Source organism: Odocoileus virginianus, chromosome 13, assembly GCF_023699985.2.
Source record: "Odocoileus virginianus isolate 20LAN1187 ecotype Illinois chromosome 13, Ovbor_1.2, whole genome shotgun sequence".
Classification (NCBI taxonomy): Eukaryota; Metazoa; Chordata; class Mammalia; order Artiodactyla; family Cervidae; genus Odocoileus; species Odocoileus virginianus.
In genome coordinates this window covers 15,291,019-15,298,440 of record NC_069686.1, presented here as the reverse complement: position 1 = coordinate 15,298,440, position 7,422 = coordinate 15,291,019, and the positions used below count along the sequence as shown (strand labels likewise).

At 39.9% G+C, this 7,422-nt stretch overlaps 1 pseudogene; it reads left to right on the top strand.

Annotated features, from left to right (window-relative positions):
- The first annotated feature begins 4,982 nt into the window (after nucleotides 1-4,982).
- On the top strand, nucleotides 4,983-6,689 carry LOC110151805 (tigger transposable element-derived protein 1-like; annotated as a pseudogene).
- The last annotated feature ends 733 nt before the right edge of the window (nucleotides 6,690-7,422 follow it).

Sequence of the window (7,422 nt, the reverse complement as noted above, 5' to 3'; positions counted from 1 at the left end):
TTCTCCACTTGAACTTAAGTCACATTTACCCTAGACCTTAGACTTGTCTGGACATCTCTAGAGAACCTGGTGGGTTAATCTTTAAGGGTTCATTTGCACGAGGAGAAAGAGTCAAAATTTGGACAAGGACAGACCTAGAAGGGGGAGGGGAAGTCTCTTAGAGTTCCTTCAGCCCAGTCTGGGTGGTAGAAATTAAGGACTGAAAATAAATCTGAGAGCAGTTTGAAAATTCAGCAAGACATGGAGAACATCATATATTGAGGGCTAATGTTATAAATGAGGTCAGAAAGGCATGAAGGAGAAATATTTCCTCATTTCAGCACCTTTGAAATGTATAGTGTCAGTCATATCAGTTTGTTTCAAAATAATTTTTTATTGGAGTATAGTTAATTTACAAAGAGTTAGTTTCAAGTCTACAGCAAAGTGAATCAGTTATACATGTGCCTACTCTTTTTTAGATTCTTTTTCCATGCAGGTCACTACAGAGTACTGAGTAGAGTTCCTTGTGCTACATAGTAGGTCCTTATTAGTTGTCTATTTTATATAATAGTAGTGTCTGTATATTGATCCCAATCTCCCAATTTGTGCCCCCTCTTATCCCCTAGTAGTTATAAGTTGTTTTCTACAACTGCAACTCTATTTCTGTTTTATAGATAAGTTTTGACTTGGACTCTTTGGAGTGTCATGAGCAAAGGAGAGTGGATGGTCTTACTTTGGTAAACGGGTTGCAGCCAGATAAATGTCTCATGATTGTTGTGATGGTGGAACATCAGGGAAGCCCTAGTTATCTAAAGAAGAAATTATGGCTGAATGTTTTGGTTGGGCTTAGGATTTGAAGGCAGAGAGCTTTGGCTTAGTCTTAAATTATACCATGAAGGAAGCCCTTACTTGATCTACTCAAAAGGCAACTATGGTTCTCACCCATTTAATGGGTCCCTTGAGATGAGATTCATGAGGAAGTAATGAGCAGACAAGAAATCTTGCTTAATTAGGTCTTTGGTTGATATTAACATGATCCGCATTCCCTTTTATTCCCCCTTCCTGCCATCTAACCATTTCTGAAGGGCAGAGTAATTAGTAGAAGAAAAGGGATAGACCTTACCCAGGCTTGGTGAAAGGAATATGGGTAATGCTTTTCCAAAAATAACTCTCAGAGTAGTTGAAGACCTGTTGTGTGGAAGAGAGATGAGACTTGTTTTGTATGTTGCTGGGTTAAAGTGACAGAGAGAAAGACTGCAGTTCAATGTAAGGGAGGACTTGGCAACTGTCAGAGCCACGCAGAGATGGAAGGAGCTGCTCTGGGGGAAGTGAATTCTCTGCTAGGGGAGATGTCCAAGCAGAGAGCAGAAGCCACCTTCTGGGATTAGAGTGGAAAGCGGGAAAGGGAAGGATTAGAGTAGGCGACCACTGATTTTTTTTTGTAACCTTGAGATCTTGAGATTCTATGATTATGTAATAAGACTGCTTGGATTTTACTGAATCAAATGAAAGTAATTTTTTAATAGTAAAAAAACCTTTTCCTGTGACTATAAGAAATGCTTTAATGGCCCAAACAAAACAAGAAAACTCAGGCTTCCTTGACCCTTGAGTTGGACACAGGAGGGCCTCAGCCCCCCTGTTTCATGGGTTGAAGATCTCATAAGCGTGCCCAAGATTTCTGCTGCTTCCCCATGCAATTGTGATATTGCTTCTGAGAGCAAGTATATTGCCTCTTCTATTCCTGCATCAGCCTGGTACAAAGTTTTACTGATAATCTACTCACAGCAAGTATTAGTGAGTTTTTGTAGCATTTATTCAAGATTTGGAAGTTATAGGGTAGGGATTCCCTTGTGTAATTCATAGCCTCCCTTCACTTCCTGCCTATATTATTCTCTTTCTTTCCCTTTCTTTGAACTAGGTCAAAGTTCTTCATGCACATTAGTTTGCTGCACCCCTAGGCTTTTCAAGATCTGTATATATCAGGATAGGTGAGAGAAAGCTCCTGCAACAAATCTAATTATAAAATTTTAGATGCTATCACAACAAAAGATCACCTCCAATTCTTGGTGGATATCCAATACGGGTTATCAAGGAAACCTACTCCACAATGCCACTCGGGGATCCAGGTGACAGGAACACAACCATTTCAACACATCAAGCACTCCTGCAAGCTACTACCTCAAAGCATCACACAGTGTTGTGGCTCCTGCTGAGGTCTATGGTCCACTGGCCAGAAAATGTCCCACATGGCTCCGCTCACTTTAAGAGTCTGAGAAATACCAGGAAAGCCTAGAACAGTTGGTGAGTATTGCTGTCTCTGCCTCTTCTTCAAACTAGAAATTGTCCCAACAAAGATGGCTCTCCCCTCAAAGGGAATTCTCATTCCACTTACTAAAAGAGTATTTCTTCTTCAACTTACATCCCTATTTTCAACTTAATTTTTCCATACATCCGCAATAACTAACTTCCTTATATCAGGAAGGTAAAAAGTCTGCTTCACTGAGGTTATATCTATATTTGTTGCCCAACTTAATGGGCACTGTTTGAAAAGTTTCGATGAAGCCACAGTTATCCAAATGCAATACATTAGACTAGCTAGGAATCACAGATTATTTCTGGCTTAGAAAGTAATGGCCTTTATTCTTTAAGTTTTACTATGCCTGTATGTTTTCAGCTAGGACTTTCTTAGCTCAATCTTTAATAGCATTGGTTTGCATGTCAATATTTCCACTATTTGAGAATGGATTATTTACCTAAAATTAAAGATGCTTGAGGATTTTTATTACTTTTGAAAAAACTGATGGTAGAAGAGAGCTATTCTAATCTAGGTTTTAAGAGTTTCACAAATTTGGTCTGTCTTTTCAGAAACTGCAGTTTACTCTGAAAAGCTCAGGTTTTAGACTTTTGCTCTGTATCAGAAGTGTGTCTGTGGCTATTGAATATACTTGATAATTGCTATTTCTGGTCCATGATGCTAGTTAGACTATTTTGTCATTTAGGCCCTTTATCCTGCTACTTTTTAAATAGATGACTTTCAATTTAGACTATCCTTCCCATCTTCTACTCTTATTAACATATTTTGTAAACTTTTCCGAAAGATAAACTTGTGTACGGGCATGGTGCCTCAGGCAATTCCTATAAAGTGGTTAATGTCAACACAAGTGAGAAATATCTTAGGAACATATGCTATCTCAAAATGCCACATTCATGCCAAAAACACACACACAGTTTATCAAAGCAATCGACCAGATACAATCCAACAAAGCAAGAACACCCGCCAAATAAAAAATGTGGTTGAAAGCATTTTTAATATTGCTGTAGTCATAAATGTTGACAGTCTCTGACCCTGGCCTCTCTGCCAAGGAGGACACTCAGACCCAGAGACTCATCCAACATCACAGTGAGAATTCTAAGGGCCATATGTGGATTTTGTGTTAACTAACCATGAAAACGTGGTATCCCACAAAGTTACAAGTGTGGAAGACGGGCAGACAAAGGACCAAGGGGCTTCCTGCCATGTCTGCTCACTCATTCCATCACTTAAAGTTGTATGGGATTCTTACTATGTACCAGATACTACGCCAGGTGCTGGGGAAAGAACTGAGAACGAGACAAAACTTCAGTCCTCAAAAGCCTGGCTTTCTGTTTTTCTAACACTGAGTCAAATTTTACCACTTACTCAGAACCATTTTCAGACATATAGATATTCCTCTCTTCATAGATTCCAGACTTGATAGGTCTAGCTCCTCTAAATAAGCTCCCTACTTCTGCCTGAAATGTTTATCAGAATATTGATATTTCCACTTTATTGTACCATGTATCTCCCCTTAAAATTGAGAAAGCTTATCCTGCAAAAAATCACTTAAGCCTGACAATTCATTTATAAATCATTTTGCATAAGGCAAAAGCCTGCGTGGAAGGCACAAAGGCTTGGTAGTGTGAGTTTAGGCAGGGGAGGGAAAAATTAGGAGCAGGAGGGTATAGGGGCCCTGTGGGGTGTGCCAGTGTTGGTGAGTGTAGTGAATTGCATCTGAGAAGAGGATTATAAAGGGGAGCTGGGGGACCAGCAGGAAATGGAACTTCAGTTACATGGTTCAAAAGGCTTTTAATGAAAGGGCTACTTACAGAGACAGGGATGGCAAAAGGGGAAGCAATAAAGGATGCCAATGCATCCAGACACCAGCAATAGAAGGAAGTCATCATCACCTGTTACAGCAGAGAGGACATGGAGCCACAAGAGTAAGAGACCACTCTGCAGGAGCTATGATACTGGAGGGCTCAGCCACTGTCAACTAGAGTGATTCAGAGTAGGGAGGGAGATGGGAAGAAATACACGCTCTAACCTTCTGCAGGAACCACAGATTGGTCACAACCAACTAGAAGACAAGTAGCCAGGGAACCAGAGTGACACACCAGGAAGCCAGCTTCCCACAGAACCGGGTGAGCAGGGGAGACAGGGGATTTGAGGCAGGGGTAAATGAAGAATGACATGCAAAGAGGAAAACCAACTTCAAACACATGTGAAAGTATAAAATAGAACATAGCTCCCAATCTACTCATAACCCAGCTTTAATAATTGTTAGTATTTTATATGTGGGGGGATGGAATACAGGCACACCTTATTTTATTGCACTTTGCTTTATTGTGTTTCGTGTATACTGCATTTTTTTACAAATTGAAGGTTTGTGGTAATCCTGTGTTGAGCAAATCTATCAGCACCGTTTTTCCAAAAGCATTTGCTTATTTCCTGTTTTCATGTCACCTTTTGGTAATTCTTGCAAAGTTTTTAGTTATTATCATATTTGTTATGATGATCTGTGATCAGTGACCCTTACTGTAACTATTATGTTTTGGGGCATCACAAGCCACGCCTATGTAAGATGAACAGTGTGTGATGTGACTGCTCCTGCAACCATCTGTTCCTCATCTCTCCCCCTCTCCTCTGTCTTCCCTATTCCCTGATGTACAACAATATTGAAATTAGGCCAATTAATAATTCTACAATGGCTCCTAAGTGTTCAAGTGAAAGGAAGAGCTGCAAGTTTCTTACTTTTGATCAAAAGCTATAAATGATTAAGCTTAGTGAGGAAGCCATGTCAAAAGGTGAGACAGGTCAAAAGCTAGACCTCCTGTGCCAGTTAGCCAAGTTCTGAATGCAAAAAAAAAAGTTCTGGAAGGAAATTAAAAGTGCTACTCCAGTGAACACATGAATAAGTGAAAGAGCCTTATTTAGGCTAAAAGCCTGACTAGATCAGCCAAAACTTACCTTAAGCCAAAGTCTGATCCAGAGCAAGGCCCTAACTCTCTTTTATTCTATGAAGGCTGAGAGAGGTGAGGAAGCTGCAGAAAAGTCTGAAGCTACCAGAGGTTGGTTCATGAGGTTTAAGGAAAGAAGTCATCTCTGTAACATCAAAGTGCAAGGTGAAGCAGCAAGTGCTGATGTAGAAGCTTCAGCAAGTTATCCAGAAGATCTGGCTGAGATAACTAATGAAGGTGACTAAACAAGAGACTTTGAGTGCAGACAAAACAGCCTTGGAAAAAGATGCCATCTAGGACACTCAGAGAGAAGTCATTGCCTGGCTTCAAAACGTCAAAGGACAGACTGACTCTTGTTAGGGGTTAATGCAGATGATAACTTTAAAAGTCAAAGCCAGTGCTCATTTACCATTCTGAAAATCTTAGGGCCCTTAAGAACTATGCAAGACCTACTCTGCCTGTACTCTGTAAATGGAACAACGAAACTTGGATCATATGAAATGTTTACAACATAGTTTACTGAACACTTTAAGCCCATGATTGAGACCTACCGCTCAGAAAAAAAGATGGCTTTCAAAATAATACTTCTCATTGACAATGCACCTGTTCAAAGAGGCCTGATGGAGATGTACAATGAGATTAATGTTATTTTTATGCCTGCCAATACAACATCCATTTTGAATCCATGGATCAAAGAGTAGTTTTGACTTTCCAGTTTTATTATTTAAAAATTGTACCTTGTAAGGCTATAGATGCCTTAGAAATTCCTTTGTTAGATCTGGGCAAAGTCAACTGAAAATCTTATGGAAAAGATTCACCATTCTAGATGCCATTAAGAACAATCAGAATTCATGGGAAGAGGCCAAAATAAATAGTAACATGAAGTTGGCTGCAATCTTCATGGCTGACTTTGAAGGGTTCAAGACTTCAGTGGAAGAAGTAACTGAAGATGCAATAGAAGCAGCAAAAGAGCTAGAGTTAGAAGCGAAGTCTGAAGATGTGAGTGAATTGCTGCAATCTCATGATAAAACTTTAGTGGATGAGAGGTTACTTCTTATGGATGAGCAAAGGAAGTGGTTTCTTGAGATTGAGTCAGCTCCTGGTGGAGGCGCTGTGAAGGCTGTTGAAATGATAGCACACAATTTCTAATTTTACATAAACTTAGGTGGTAAAGCAGGGTTTGAGAGGATTGGCTCTAATTCTGAAAGAAGTTCTACTCTGGGTAAAATGATATCCAATGGCACTGTATGCTATAGGAAAATCATTTGTGAAAGGAAGAATTAACTGATTCACAAACTTCATTGTTGTCTTCATTTTAAGAAATGGCCACAGCCATTCACAACTTCAGCAACCACCATCCTGATCAGTCAGCAACCACCAACGTCAAGGCAAGACCCTCCACCGCAAGAAGATTATAACTCACTGAGCTTTCAGATGGTGGCGAGCAGTTTTAGTGATGACGTGTTTTAAAATTAAGGTGTGTACATTGTGTTTTCAGACATAATGCTATTGCCATTCAACAGCCTACAGTCTAGTGAAAACATAACTTTTATATGCACTGGGAAACCAAAAAGTCGTGTGATTCACTTTATTGCAACATTTGCTTTATTACACTGGTCTGGAACCAAACTCTCAATATCTCCAAGGTTTGCTTGTATACTTTACACTGCATTGTTCAAAAGAATCCAATTCCCTATATTAAACCTCTTATGGATTGAAAAACAGAGCAGTTTCTGCTTGTTACACTGAATCTTACTAAAAGCCATGTTCTAACTAGTTATCTTCTTTCTATTTGAAGAAGTTGGAAAGCTAAAAGCTATATTTCTTAGGCTGCTTTGCAGCCTAAGATTCTGGATGTGAATTATACTCTACCTTTACAATGCACTTCCATGGAATTTGGAAGTTAGGTTTTAGGCGGCAGCTGTCTCCTTACTACTGTGGAGGAAGCAAGTTCTGCCAGATGCAAGTGCTGGCAGTTGTTAGCCTGCGTGTTCCACTGTGGGAACATCATCTACTTGGGAGAGGAGAGCAGGTAGCAGCCGTAGTGGTGGCAGCTAAAACATCTTCATATCCCAGTGACGGCGTTAGGACCTTATGTCTAGTCTAGCAGCAGCCTCCTGACTTTTACTCCCTGAACCTTTCCATTATTTAATAAAACCCAATTCCCTTGTCCCTTGAGAGATTGTA